Source organism: Echeneis naucrates, chromosome 17, assembly GCF_900963305.1.
Source record: "Echeneis naucrates chromosome 17, fEcheNa1.1, whole genome shotgun sequence".
Lineage (NCBI taxonomy): Eukaryota > Metazoa > Chordata > Actinopteri > Carangiformes > Echeneidae > Echeneis > Echeneis naucrates.
This window is the reverse complement of record NC_042527.1, coordinates 3017925-3034326: the sequence shown is the minus strand read 5'-3', so window position 1 is coordinate 3034326 and position 16402 is coordinate 3017925.

The window sequence follows — 16402 nt, the reverse complement described above, 5'->3', positions numbered from 1 at the left end:
ACACTTATTTTATATGCATGGCATTAAAGCTCCAGCCTGTTATTTCTTACAGAAATCTTTAGCTCACAAATATAAAGTGTTATTTAAAGCTCTTTGATGTGTTCACAAACACGATTGTAGTAACAGACAGGACTTACCTAATGTTTGTGCTTTTGTTAGAATTACAGTAAGCAACTAATACATACTTGCATTGTGTCCTTTGTGTAAAGAGACCAATGTCAATGACGGAAGTCGATATTTTTTTTCATCATCATTTAATTTAAGGTACATTACATCCAGAGTGGGCCACAATCCAAATTGTGTGTGTGTATGTGTGTGTCTTTGTGTATACACACACATATGCACTCCACCCATACACACACAATACGGAAGCCAGATATGTACTTCCATAACTCATGTTGTTATTCGGACCAAATATGGAGTTACTCAATATTGCGTTACTATTTTAAAAAGTTTTTTTTTTCTTTCCTAATGCAGTCTAAAAAACACCTCAGGCATGTATCATTAAAAAAGAAGTGTACCATATTTACACATCCAGACTCACTTCCAGACTGAATGCTTAATGTCACTGCCTGAATGAAGTTGCCTGTTTTACCTAAGTTTTTTGAGCACAGAATTATTAATGTTCCCTTCGGCTGCAATATCCTGTCAGGCTGGTTCTAACTCTCAGAGTGAGATCTCAGATGGCAAAATAGCTATTCTAATGTTCAAGACATTTTAATATATGGCAGTTCTACATTTACAGCTACTAACTATCCAATCCAGTCACTTGGATTCAGGAATTTTTTTCTTTTTCTTTTTGCATTATATTTGTTTTGTTGAAGACCTGTAAATGAAACTATGAGGAACCATGAGTGAAGTAGTACTTAACATTTTTAGGAGCACCGTGTTAGTGATGATGAAAGTGGTGTAAACCCCTAACCCTAACCCTCAAAAAAGCTCAACACACTCAGGGCCACAATATCATATAAGAAAACACACGCACAGGGCAAAAACAAGCAAATTCAAAAAGCGTCTTCAGCAATTCACTAACACTTTAGTACTCTTTAGTAAGTAATCAAAACAAAGCAACAGATATAGTACTGTACAAGACAAACACCAAAGTTATCCTCTGTCAACCCACCATAGCATAACAAGCTCCTGGCTTGTTATGCCATAATTACTGACACTGGTCTGCTGCGCTGGAGTTCCCAGGTGCCACGGATTGATGATCAGCCTCAGCCTACTTAAGCTCCTTGCTCCAGTCAGTCAGCGCTGGATTGTTGACCCGGCTACAGTTAGGCTTTCGCCAGCTCCTGAAAACATTGGTATAGTTTATCTGTTTAGTCTGTCAAATTGCCAGTCATCTCTAACCTGTTTTCTCTGCTGCCCAGGACCACCTGCAACCTTCAACCAGCCTCCTGCACTCCTGTTCGACCCTGCCTGCCACACTACCCCAGCCATCATATGCCCTTCATCTGACCTGCACTACTCCCTCTAATAAAACTCCTTATACCTGCCAACAGCCTTCTGTCTCTGCCTTAGAGTCCACCAACCTGGTCCGTAACAGTTTTATTGAATCCAGTTTCCATGGGTAGCCACACCCTGATGCATTCACTGCTTTGTAGTCTGGTTTCTAGTCATGTTGCACTGAAGATTTGAAACTTGAGACCATCAAGTTATTAGAAAACATTTACTGAGCTAATAAATCATGTCGGACATTTTCACATGGACATCGATACAATTAGACTTATTTTTATTTCTTATTTTCTGTGGAGTCACCCCCTGCTGGTGTCAGAAGATACACTCTCAGATGGAAGGTGGGGAGATTCTTGCAAAGGGGAGTCTCTGCAAACTCCAATAAAGAATATATTTTTTGCATCAGCCCATGTTTTGTGGTGTAGGGTAGAGTTGAAGAAACCCCATCCACCCAATTTATGAGCAATCCGTTATCAGACAGGTACAGAAAACAGTGTCCAATGCAGCTCATAGTCTCCACTCAGAGTTCCAGATGTTAGCCTCTGGTAGGAGATTCAGGGGTCCCTAGTGTTGGCTGAACCATTATAAATATACATTTTTGCCAATTTCGATGAAGTTTCTCAATGCAAACAGGTAAAATAATGTAGTGAGGTGTATGTACCACCAATTTTTTTACACTGATCTGCGTAATTGATTTTCTTTTTATTCTAATGAATGATGTATGTTCTTTTGTGTGAAGCAGCAGGATAGACGGACATTAAAGTATGTTTTATCTAATTTTTTTTTTTTTTAGACACACTGCAGGCTTAAGGCTCTTCAGGGTTGGCTTCGCTTTTCTGCATACTTCCATTGCTTCCACTTTTATATATATGGAACATGTATTACATTAAGTACTGAAAGCAATTTACATGGGTGGAATTTGTTTTAATACCAGTCAGGAGGGTTATGAATGGATGATTTTCATTTTTTGACCATCTATTGTTTCTAGGGAGTCAATTCATTCATTCATTCATCTTCATCCGCTTATCCATATTCAGGTTGCGGGGGGTGCAGGAGCCTATCCCAGCTCACATTGGGTGAGGGCGGATTCACCCTGGACAGGTTACCAGCCCATCACAGGGCCAACAAACAGAGACAGAGACAAACAACCACTTCTAAGGAATCAATTTCTACCATAATTCAATCACTGAATTAAAACTGGTATTGGTCAAGTGATAATAGTCGAGCATCGAGAGAACACAGTGAGACAGTCATGCACAAAATTAGTGGCTTGCTTGTATATGTCCGGGTATGAATTTGGATGTTTGACAGCTTGACCGCACTACCTCTGGGAAAGTGTGGACCACTAAAGCGGAAGAAAACCTGAAGTTACAGTAAAGAGCGAGTTAATGTTAATGGAGAGTGAAAAAGTCTGCTGAAAAACACAAACAGGCCGGAGAGTTGAATTAATGTTGAATTCATTCTGAATGTGCTAAATGTTTCATGGCCCATCAAAATAAGCCATTAGTTTTACAGAGCATCTGTTATGTAACTGAACTGGGAAAGAAAATCCAGGGATTGGTTGCTAGGATTTGTGACGTATGAAATCCAACTGAGGAGCTGAAAAACTGAATCCAACTTTTCCAGATCTGGTTTGAAACTGCATTTTCAAATCTCAAATGCTCAATTATGGTGTGCACTAGAGACTTCGCAGCTGAAATGTCTTGTAGCAGAACCCAAACACTACATAGACATGTTAATAATTTGAAAAACTAAATTTTTGGGTTGGGTGGTCTTTAAATACTACATAACCGCTGTCAAACTCAACGGATCAACAACACGTTGCTTAGGTAAAAATGTAACCTGGGTCAGGGTTAGGATCACACATGGCAGTATAATCTGATTCAACAAGGTCTGAGCTCAGGTGTCTAATATTTACTGAAAGCTTGGTGTGCATCAAGGATAACACCTGGGTTACCATATATTAATATATATATATATATATATATATGGAAGAGAGAAACAGCAAACATCTGAACACTGTCAGTCAGAATAAAAGGATAGTAGTGAACCATTCTAAATCTCTATGTGGTCTTTCTGCCTTGTGCTTCATGGAGTGATAGTGATAGCTCGAAGAAAAGAAAAAGTGGACTAAAAGCTCCTGCAGCTCCTTCTGGTTTTACAGACCTTTACAGTAGCTCTCAGTTCTTCATTTTCCCTTTGCTCTCGTAGCAGCATCAGCTTTGCCTGCAGCAGGAAGCTGCCTCTTGTGAAAAACTGTAAAAAAAAAAAACAAAAAAACAACAACAACCTTTCACAATGGACTTTCCTGTCTTTTCCACTCATAAGCTTAGAAAAAATATGGGTTGCTGATCCTGGTGTGACAAATAAAAAAATGAAAAAATTTGCATTGTTACATTAACAGTAACAACTTGGATGTGCGGAAGGCCCTCCAAAGGGTATCTCAGTGCTGACAGGGGAAAGCAACCATTTGTGCTCACACAAACTGTGAGAAGAAGTAGGCTAACCTGGAGGGAACTCACACAAGCATAAAGAGAACATGTTAACTCAACTGAGGGTAGCAGGTCAGAGCCACCCCTCACTCCTTAGCTTCAACTTCGCCTCAAACTGTTGTTTCACTTGGTTAAAAAAGGAAACCAATAATGCCACAAGTACTGTAAATTACAAACTGTGGACTTCAAAACATCTCTTCAGAAACACAGTGTACCTGTGTGACACTTGGAAACTGTCCCAGCCAGTCCTGGTGATTACGTTTGTGTTCCTTTCCTACCCTCCTATCAGCATTCACGAGTCTCGTCTGTGTTTGTCTCAGAAACAACACACTGATGACTTCCTGCTGTTCCAGTATCATGTTGCTATCATGTCCAAATCAGCTCCAAATGACTTACAGCTCTGACCAAAGGTTGTTTATGGGAGGTAAGAACAAAAACATTCATGAACACTTTGCTTTGATGTGACTGTCCAATGTCCACTCAAAGGGTCATAGCAGTGAAGAGTATGGTCTCTTCATGGTCTCTTCTTTAACAGCCATTTCCTTTATTGTTATTTTGCTTTCTTTCAAGTATACAGAATACGCAGTAACTTCTTCCTAACACCTGCACAGCTGTTTATTCATACAGTTATAGAATTAACTGTGACAGGAGTGACATACATAAACATTTGCAGAAGCAGTCTCTACGCCAGAGTATTTCTGAAACTGTTGATCTTCTGGGATTTTCATGGTTTGAGTGAATTCAGCAGATTGAAATACCTTTTTGACGAGAGCCCTCCGAGGAGACTGGCCTGACCAGTTTGAAAAGACAGAAGCTAAGAAAATCGCTCTTTACATCTGCTTTGAGCAGAAAATCTCATAATGCACAACACATTCAACACAAAGACAGAGGAGTTACAAACAGCCAGTAACAGACACCTGGGGCTGGGGCTGGAACACACACTCATTGTTCATCTCTGGGTCTGCCATCTTACCCTCATAAAGTCACCTAAACTTCCCTGCACATCTACACACCAGTTTTTCCTCTTTCAGTCATTCCTTCACCTATTATATTGTATTTGCTGCATGGAATAAGAAAGGAAACAAGTGACACTACTTTAATATTAAACTATAACATAGTGATAAAATGGGAATTTGTCATATAGGATCTGCTTTATGAGATGCTGTCGTACAAGATTATCTTTCATGTTTTATGTATGTTTAGAATCTGTGTTTTTGAAAATTCGTACTGTTCAGGCAGATTTTCAACATTTTATTCAGACTGGCGTTTTTTGGGAAATCCTTCTCCTCAGGCAGTGAAGGAGATGACCAAGTGCATAGTCAGGACGTCTGAGGAGTATCTAAGTCCCAAGTACTAAACTCACATTGTATATGTATTAGTATATATTGCCAAATAACTCTTACAAGTACACACAGCACATTTGGGAAAAAGAGGCAGTTTTGCTCTGCTGGGACTTGGCACCTGTTACTGAAATCAGACTAGAGAATCAAGCTGAATGTGATCTATCTCAAGCTGATATCAAGCTGAATGTGGCCTCCAGGATGCAGAAGCTATTTGAAGGCTGTCATTACTGGAATGACTAAGGTTTTCATTGCTTGCTGTGTATTTGTGGCAGAAAAATGAGCAATAGTAAAGTGGCAATCCCTCAGAGTCTTTCAGAGAGAGGTTGTGTCTGAAATACTGTCTCCTGCTGGAAGCAGAACAGGGTAATTGCTTAAGGTCAGTGTTTGAACTCCCAGACTCTGGAGACAGTGAAGCCTTATTCTTTTTACTCCACACTGAACTGAGGGCCTTAGCTCAACCTATTGACCCCAATGGTAGGGGGGATAGAGTTTTTGTACTCAGGTGTGCATGCTTGTGTGGGTCTCTGAACATGCAGGCTGTCTTGTCTCTGTCTCAAGTGTTTGCCTTCTGAAAGAGTCTAAATCGCCCATTAAAGTGTGGCCTGTGGACCTCCTGGGGTCTCTTGTGGACAGGGGTAAAATCGGACTGGCACATAACCATAGACGGGTTCTCCTTTTTTCCCTGATCGCCTTCAAAGGAACATACCAAGTAAGCTGTTGTTACCACAATACCTTAAGGAAGAAGAACAGACCATATTCTTTGTCACCTTCAAAATTAAACAAAAACTAAGCACTTTAGTCTTACATAGCACATAGTGACAGATGAATCACAAAGAAAGAGAAAAATAGGCTAATAACAGAATGTAGACTTGTCTACTATTCAGTTTAAATAATGTTGTAATTTTAACACAAGTTACAGCACACAGCTTCCAGTTTTTGGTGGCTAACTGTTACATTAAGTTTTCTGGCAAGCTATAGTCATAGTTAAATTAAATTAAATTAGAATTAATCCAGAGCACCAGGGCTTGTGGACAACTTGTGGTAAAATCTCATGTTTAATGTTTTTGGGGGTTTTTTTCAATCTGAGATTGTTTTCAATGTTTTTTCAACCCATATCTAATTCAAACTCTGTGATTTGAATTGGGATTTTTCGAGGATTGTGCTAAATTCCAATCAAATCAAATCAAATCAGGTTTATTTGTATAGCGCCATATCATAACACAGTTACATCAAGGCACTTTACATATAGGGAGGTCTAGACCAAATTCTTTAAAAAATGATTTAAAGAGACCCAACAGATCCCCCGATGAGCAAGCACTTGGTGACAGTGGCAAGGAAAAACTTTCTTTAAGAGGCATGGTTCTGCCCAGAAACCTTGGGCAGAACCATGTTTGGGTTCATTCAGGTTCATCTGCCTCGACCAGTTGGGTTGAGAGAGAGAGCGAGAGAGTGAGAGCGAGAGAGGAAGGGTGGGGGGTAGCGTACGGTGAGAATGAGAGCAGGAGGAGGGGATATTCAAAATAGATGTAGGCAGGAACATGATGCTGCAGGAAGTTCATGGAGATGATGCTGTAGTATGGAATTCATGAGGATAAAGGAGCAGCAGGCATCACAGGAACATGGAATGGTGATGAGTCACCACCTGCAGGATGAGGACAGGGAGAGAGAGGAGAGGAACTGGGAGAGACAGAGACTTTGGCAGAACATGGTCAGTAAATGCAGACTTTGGGGGAAAAGAAAAAGAAAAAAGGAGTGTTGGCCTAGAGAAAGAACAGAACAAGGGAAACAGAGGGTTAAGGGCCAGAATAGACATGCAGAAGAACTGTTTAGAAGAGTACTAGCCGATGAGAGTGTGCCACAAGAAGAAAAGAAACATCAAAGATGAGTGAGGGGTAAAGTCTAGTGGTGGCAGATAAAGAACACAAATCAGGTGGAATTCCAATGGTGGGGGCTCTGTTCAGGCTAGTTGTCTCTAAAACAAAGGGGTATATAAGGAAAGGATTGGAGCAATATCACTCAGTGTGCTTTCAGACCATGGGGTCTGAACCACTCAGCTTGTTCAAAGTAATTGCTGTACTTTGAATAAAACTGCAACCTCAGCAGACTCTAAATACGCTGAGATCCTTTTTTCCTGAAACTTTGGAAGAGCTCAGCAGCTGATTTGGTAGATGTGAAGACCATGTTGGGCTCCTTTTTGCTACGTGTTGACCAACTGCCACTCTGCACTGCTACATGTGTGGTTTTGTTTTTCTTTATCTGTGTGATAAGAGCAGTCCTAGTAGCTGCAGGATAGGGACGCTTTTTGTTTTCATTTATTTTTTTATTTTTTCAGGTTAGATTGCAAACTTCAGTTGTTTATGTCTGTTATGTTGTCTGTACCTTCCCTGACACTGTTGCTGCTTTTTCAATTTTTGGAAATAAAAGCACATTTTGGACTGTGGCAGGTCTGGCAAGTCTTCCTTGGGAGTTGGGAAATAGGGGAGTCAGATGATGCTGCCAAAATGAAACCCACAGTAAATGATGGAGGAACTAGAATATTACACAAAGTAGCAATAAGTTAGCAGCATGGAGATGTTCAAGGTGACAATAATGTGAATCAAATTATCAACCAGTGTACAGTGACATCTTATAAAAGAAAACAAATTTTCATGCATGAGGACATTAAATCTATCTGTAACTCAGCTCAGGCTTAAAACCCAATTTGTGACTCCTTGTAGCTACATTCTGGCAATTTTTCAGGGGAAAATAAAGATGAATGGGCCCTAGGTAGGATAAGTACTGATGTGATTGTTATTGCCATGCATCAACACCTGTAATCCCAAAGGGCCAGGTGTGGATCAGCCTCATAAACAAGTTAATCTTTTCTTCACGGTCTGGATACCTTGCACTGTTGTTGCTCCTACAATGCGTCAAAGGCAGCATCACCAATTCACTCAAACCAGCTCCTGTCTTCAGCATCTATCTCTTTTTTTATTTCAACACTTTCTCACTCTTTGATCATCCTCCAAAGAACAGCACTTACCAGCTTTGATGGCTAGGTGCCACTCATGTTGGTAAAAGAAACAACTTCAACTAGTTATAATAATTTAATGAGTTCCTCAATAGAGATTATGATATTTGTTTTGATTTTTTGTGTTGTTTATGTACTAGATGATTGAATGGAGGCTTAGCATCAGTAAAACATGGGAAGGGGAATAAAAAAAGGGAGATATATTTCAATATATATTTTTAATGAGTCAACAAAATACTTAAAAAAAAAAACGTTTTTGCTCTATCATTGTGGAGTATTGTGTGTAGATTAATGGGGCTGTCATTGTAAACACATTATCGTGATTGATTAAATGGCTGCAATTAGCGCATTATTTAAAAGAAAAACAAAAACTCTTTAATCTATTCTGCTATTTTGTCCTTTCGCCACCCTTACTGTAACTTGCTGTCTAGCCATCAGCAACTTCCTGCTTCCTGGTGTTGGCCATGGAGGTGAATAACAATCATTCACTTCTAATGGTTTGTTTTACAAAAAAAAAAAAAACAATCCAAAAACTCCACAGTTACTCATTAGACAAGTCACGAGTAATTGGCAGTTTGTTTAAGGTGGAATTTCAATATGTTTTACTTCATATTGAAGGCAAGCTGTATTTCTGTAGTACAGCTTGTGTTCCCTCACATCGATTACACTTCTGTTTATTTGAAATAAATCTTAAAAGGGAATTTCATAAAGTCCTCCTTTTCAGTTCCCATTCCTAATGAATTTGTGAGAAATGCTTTGAATTGTCAATATAGCCATCCGCCCCAAAAAAAGTTTTTTACTAAATTTACAAAAAAAAAAAGAAAGTGCAATGGCTCATCATTCAGATCCGTCATACATAAAAAACTAAATGTTAAACAGATAAATGTGAATTTTTGGTTCACATTTAGGAATGGTAATAATTGTGATTAATCCACAGCTACCTTATGATTAATCAGTTTAAAGATTTCATTTAACAGAAGTTTGACCTATAGTACAATGACAAAACTACAATGAAGTTGAACAGTGGAAATCATTTTGAAACTGTATCAACCATTAGTTCAGACAGTGTGAGACGTAATTAATGAGTTCATATGTGGTGAATAACATTATCCATTTAGTGTCAAAGTGTTTGCTAGTCTTAGTCAGCAGAAATGACGTCAGTACTCCCATTATCAGCGAAATGGAGATTAATAAATCTGTAGTAATCAAATAGTCCATGTACATACTAACTGACCCTCACCATGTACACAGATGCCATTGCTGCTGTGATTCGTCAGTCCTTCACACATTTGGAAAAAAAAGAACTGGTATGTGAGTTTGCTCTTTTAGGATTTAGTTTCACTTTCAGCACAATCGGGTCCGTTAGGATCAATAACATCATATCCTCATCCATCCTCCTCCACACTGCTCCCTTAGTGCTGGGTCCTCAACAGACTATTGCATACTCTCCTCACACACAACTTCAGAACTCAATAGTGACGTTCATGGACAATACAACGGTGATGGGGCTCATGGCCACCGGGGATGGACTAGGACTGTGACATAAGGGGAACAATCAAACGATAATCTGGCATCTCTTCCCTGCCTCTCAAAATCAATGGCGCAGTTGAGGAGATGGTTCCCAGCTTTAAGTACCTCTCCAACCTCCCTACTTAGGGTAACAACACCCTGAGCCTCAACCACCCTCGGTTCCTTGTGTGGAGGGATTTTATCCATAATGTGAATGAAAGTTAAAGCATCGGTCTGTCCATACTTGTATTTTTAGTCATTCATTCATTTTTTACTGTTTATCCTTTTTTCGAGTTGCAGGCAATTCCAGCTCACACAGCGAGGGTGGGGTACACCCTGGACAGGTCGCTAGTCCATCACAGGGCCAACACACAGAGACAGACACTCACACTCAGACCTACAGACAAATTAGAGTCACCAGTTAACCTAAACATGATGTCTTTGGACGGTGGGAAAAAAGAAACGAAATTCCTCAGCAATTATTCACTAAAATTGTACATAAATGTAAACGTATTTTGGTTGATAGTCAACCCTAACATACAGATTGTTTTCCATTAGTGAACGGAAACTAATTAATAATTAGTTAATTAATAATTTTCTTCCTTTGTTCTTGAAACCGAAGGATATTTGAAATGGGGTATATATTTATTTCTTTTTTTCAGTAAATATACCCTGGATGGATTGAAAACTTCACAACGGATTTTTTTTGGCTGTATTAACAACATAAAGCATTTCTAACCAATGTATCTTGTTTGGGAATCATGGAGAGTGACTTTATGAAGTTGCCTTTTAGATATATTTCAAATAAAGAGAATTTTAATATGCATGAAGGAACACAATGTCAAATTCAGAAATATAGCTTGCCTTAAATATCAAATATCCATTTTTTAAAATCAGCTTTAAGGAACTAATTGTGTAGTTACACATCCCCCTCCTAGCTCTTCTCCAGTTAGAAGATGAACTATGTATAGTTGTCCCTTTTCAGTATATAACATCATGCTAGAAAATAATTGAGGTGACATCATGAACGATCACTGCATTGGTGAATCCTCCGTTGAGGATTGAAGGCTGATGAATTCAAACAACCTCAGTGTAAGTTATCTTGGACTCCACTGCCCTTTCTTTGCCAGATTTTAAACACTTACTCTCTTTTAAAGTGTGTGATGACTTTACAGCTCATGATCTGTCTGATTATAGGGACATTTATTGACATTTAGTGCTGTTACCAGTATGAACAAGCGATCATGCTGGTACGCAATCTAGTGTGTGCTCTGTGAAGATGACAATTTTATCCCCATGTGCATTGCCCACATGTGGCAGAGTTGCAGATGGAGCAGTGTGCAGAAACTCACTGTACCCTATAATGATGGTATGAAGCTGATCCTCAAGGTGGAACAGTGCAACCTAAATGTTTGTCAAAGTTGACATGCCCAGCTTTTTTGCTGTATTGCAAAATGCCACAGATATATGCAGGAATGGACTGGGACCACCATGATTATTTATACGATATGCAAAGGCACACGACGTACCGCAGGATATATGTGCACATTGTGTAAAATGAAGCACAACAGCCTATATGGAAGACAGTAACAATTTTCAAAAATTGACATGCTCTTTCACTACTCACAGAGATATTGTCACAATTCGAAATTGAAAATGAAAGTGGATGTCAAAGAAAGACTGCTAGAGATGTCTTTTCAGTGTTTAATGAAATATACTGTTTATACAAACACACACTAATGCCCACAGTAAAAATGCAATTCTCTCTCTCCCTCACACACACACACACACACACACACAAGCACAAGGGTGACCACCTTCAAACTAGCAAGTATGAGTTTGTGAACAAAACTCTATATGCCAATATTACGATGCATAATTTGAGTCTGACTGAATAAAATAAGTAATGTAATAATGTCTTATGTTGAGCTTTTGAACACTTTTAGCCTAAAATTTCCTATTTCCAGATACTATTAGTGAAGATGTGTCTCTAATCATTTTAAAACTGTAGTAATTCTAACTGTTTTCTAATTGTTCTAACTTTTTTACATTTTCTATTTTAATAAATTATTATTATTACACACATCCCAAAACATTTTATTTCCATGGGCTATCATCAAGCTGACCAACAGCAGCAGATGACATGGCTCCTAAAAACCACCAACTATGCTTCAAGAAACTAGGATTCTTTGCCTCTCCTCTCTTCCTCCAGACTCTGGGACCTTGATTTCATAATGAAATCCAAAGTTTAATTTCATCTGAAAAGAAGACTTTGGGCCACTGAGCAGTAGTCCAGTCTTTTCTGTCCTAAGCAAGAGTAAGACACCTTTCATCTTGTCTCTGGTGCGGCTTGACACAAGTAATGTGACAGTTGTAGCCCATGCCCTGGATACATCTGTGTGTGATGGTTCTTGAAACACTGACTCCAGCTGCTGTCCACTCCATGTGAATCTCTGACCAATTTGTCAGAATGGACTCATTCCATAATCATAATAATCACAGCTGCAGTTATCCCTGTTGTTTATGCATCTTTTTCGAGCATGTTTTTTCCTTACATTGAACTTTCCATTAATGTGCTGGGATACAGCACTCTGTGAGCCTTTAGCTTCTTTACCAATGACCCTTGACGTGTCACTGATCGTCTTCTAGTCAGCAGTGTTCTCCATGGTTGTGTAGCGTACTCAACCAGATTGAGACAATTTTATGGCTCAGGAAATTTTTGCAGGTGTTATGGGCTAATCAGCTGATCACAGTGTGACACCACGAGTTTAAAGACTTAAACACTTGAAATATATCAGTCTGTGTCTAACAAATCTATATATCTTTCACTTTCTGAATTGAATTACTGAAATTAATCCAACTTTTTCATGAAATCAAATCAAATCAAAATCAAATCAGATTTATTTGTATAGCGCCAAATCATAACAAAGTTACATCAAGGCACTTTACATATAGAGCAGGTCTAGACCAAACTCTTTATAAATGATGCTCTATTGAAATAATAGATCAACCTTCTGACCACGTGGTGCAGAAGCAACAACCTCCTGCTGAATGCCAGCAAGACCAAGGAGGTAGTTGTTGACTTCCAAAGAGGCCACACCAAACACCTGCCACTGACCATCGATGGTGCTGCTATGGAGAGAGTGAGCAGCACCAAATTCTTGGGGGTGCACATCAGTGAGGGCCTCTCCTGGACCAACAACACCACATCACTGTTGAAGAAAGCCCAGCAGCACCTCTACTTCCTGCGCAAACTCAAGCAGGCAAGTGCACAACCTACACAACCAAAAGCAACAGTTTCTCTGGCTAAATTTCACGTTAAAAGTTGTAAAATGGCTTCATTGGAAGGGGAAAGTTGTAACAGTTCATCAAAAAATGTCATAAACCTTCAGCCCCAGAGGGAAAAAACTACATTTATCACCAACTTGACAGTTACTGACCCTTATTTGACACAGGAACTTCAGGAGTAAAGTCCTCACATAGACAAACACACACACATTTTTTGTTCAAAATTTACAGTTATAAAAGAGTTAGAGTTAAATCTTTCTTTAATGATGTTTTTAAATCATTATTCTTAAATAAAGTCATTACATTTGACAGTAAAGCGGACATACACCCTGGGCCAGTGAACTCGGTGCTTATAGTCTATTGGATGACCATCGGGGCGACTCCACTGGTCGTAAAAAGAAAACAGATTGCACTGATGTTAAGTCAAGTGTGGAATGTGAAAATGGCCCTGCTTTTATCCTAATTTATTAGTTTAGTAAACATTTTCCTAATGAGTTGATGGTCTCCGTCTCTAGTTTTAAGTACATGTTTATTTTTTCGATAAAGGTGCTGTTTAGAGGAAAATGGACCATAAAGCAGGGGATGCATCGGGCGTTGCTGCTGTGTGATGACTGACTGTGCTACACAACCAGGATAGTGTTCAGAGCAGGTCGGCTCAACCCCTCCACCTTCCCCAAATACAGCTTTTTCCACCTTCAAATATCTAAGATGGCAATGGACAAATCACTGGAGGCTTTAGAACAGGAGCTAAAAAACCAGTGGTTGTCATCACAGTGGAACAACACTTGGTTTGAATCTCAGTTCCCTGAATGACCACTGCTCACTGTTACTTCCCGTGCTGCACCACCCCGCTTGTAGAGTGACAAGAGATCTTCATATTTGACATTAAATTTAATAATCTGTGATTATGTAGTTGCTGTCCAAGTAATATATAAATTAATTAATTTATAATTATCAATTATTATACATTTATACAAGCTTGGTAAAGGGCTATCAAAGTTTCAGAGATTTATTGTGAACAACATAGTTACTGTTGCTTAAACACACAGTTGATGTAACACACAGCTCAGGTGGTGACCCAATTTTACATAACATAAAACGACAAAGGACGGTGTTATGATAAAATAATATTTGGATGCATAATCTTACCCTTGTCCCAAAGCTGATAATAACTGCCTTCCAGGAATATTTACACCAATCGAACACTTCATTAGGAAGACCATTCGAACATTGTCAGGATATCCATTGTTCTTAGTACTGACCTAGTTTTGTGAGGTATGGGTGGCACAAGACATCTGAAACTTTCTCGAGACTCCAATCTTTCGTTCAGCCACATCCCAAAGGTGCTCGACTGGATTCAGATTAGGCTAGGAGATGTAAGTACACTGAACTTACTGTTTTGTTCAGTTTGAAACAATACTCGGGGTGGAGTGTTTGGCGTTAAATGTCATTGAACTGACACAACGCAGGTCCATGAAAGCATGATATACTGCAGTCTTGAACTTGTGCCAATGGCAGAGAGAAAGAGATTGTACTGCTGAAGCATTAAAACATCCTGTTATTTTGAAAGTTTCCAATGTTTCCTTTGCTCCTTGGCCCTGATTCCTGCTCCACATCTTTCCTGCATTTGCAATAAGTATTATAGATTGAATCAACAGAAAAAGTCAAACATCACGTGATGCTCAAAGCAGAGATTATTACAAAAACGTATATGAAAGATAACCAGAAAGTGGCAGAAATGCTGATCTTGGCTGCAGAGTGAGCGATGGAGCGCTGGAGGATCTCTGACTGGATTTATAAAGGCTGGCCAGCAGGCGCTCTCTGATCAGTGGGATGACGGAGGGAGGAGGTTCCTAGTTGCATGCAAACAGAGAATTGGGCCAAGGTTACAAAGCAGCTCTGGACATGACATTCATGACTTCATTTTCTTCCTGTGTTTTGCCTCATGTATCTGTTTTTGTTTTGCTCTGTGTTTATTTCCTCTTTAGATCCTTGCTTTCATTTTCTGTGGATCTCCTTTTTTAACTTTTGGCTTCTTGTGTGGATGTTCTTTGTTAACAACATCACTTCTTCTAAGCTAGCAGCCCTCCTGTCTATTGCATTCTGCCCCTACATCATGTTTTACTGTAAACCTGAAGGGAATGAAAAAGTAGCTTTCAGGGACAATTGAGTACAATTTTCCGGGACTTTTTTCGCACCTCTGCACCTCCAGTGACCATACCCTCCAATTAAATCCTCCCACCATGTCAGCATGATTCTCATTCTGTTGTTAGTGAGTAAGATCTGAATTAAATAGTCTGTCCCAATAGATCAGTAGAAAACACCCTGAACTGAGGTAACCGAGTCTAGTGAGTGAGGAGATGGTAGAGAGACAACCAAGAACTTGTACTGCAGCTGAAATTATCAAAGGATGTATTGTGTTTCATTAACAGCAAAAATTCATTTTTACTTTTACTTTGAAAGTACATTTCAGAGCCTGTACTTTCTTACTTTTACTTGAGTAAAGCTGTTGAATTGAATCAGTATTTCTACTTTAAGTACGTAATATGAGTACCTTTGCCACCTCTGCTCAGCAGTATCAGTGCATATCAGCCATGACAAGAGCCAGTTGCAATCTATACATGATGAAGAAAGTAGCTTCAATATTTCAATTATTATCACCTTCATAGGAAGCACTGGACTTTATTTTACCAAAAGAAAGGAGAAAATACCATTCAAAAATGTGACACACCTATAAATACTTTGTAAACACCACACCGATTTAGATGAAGCTAACTCAAGCATGAATAAGTCATAAAACATCATCAACAGAATGAATCATTGTTCACCACATTTGCCAAAGAATGCTACTTTTAGGTGATAAAAGATTATTTAATGTCAGTATTTGCCTTCTCTAATGGACACAAGTCGACCCAAGTCTTTGATTAAAATCTCATCACTCTTGATCATGGGAACTGGTCCAACTTGTCCCACTGTAGTTTAAGGAGAGCTGTGTTTTCATTTTTTATGGTAAATTGATGTGAGGCATCCACATGGAAGGTTCTCATGCAGTTTCAAACTGAAGTGTAATTCCAAATGTTGCCTCCCTAGCTGGATAGCCAGGGAGGCTGCCAGTCCTCGGACTTGCCTGTGGTAAGAATAAAGGAGATACACATGGTGCTGGCGTTAACTTCCCTGCAGCAGGATTTATTCTTCCTCTTCAAATGAAAGTCTTAACCTACCACCAGCGCAATACGTCACCTAGTGACCTGAACGTGCCATAGCAGTGTAGTAGTGTGAGTACAAGTGAATAATGAAACGAA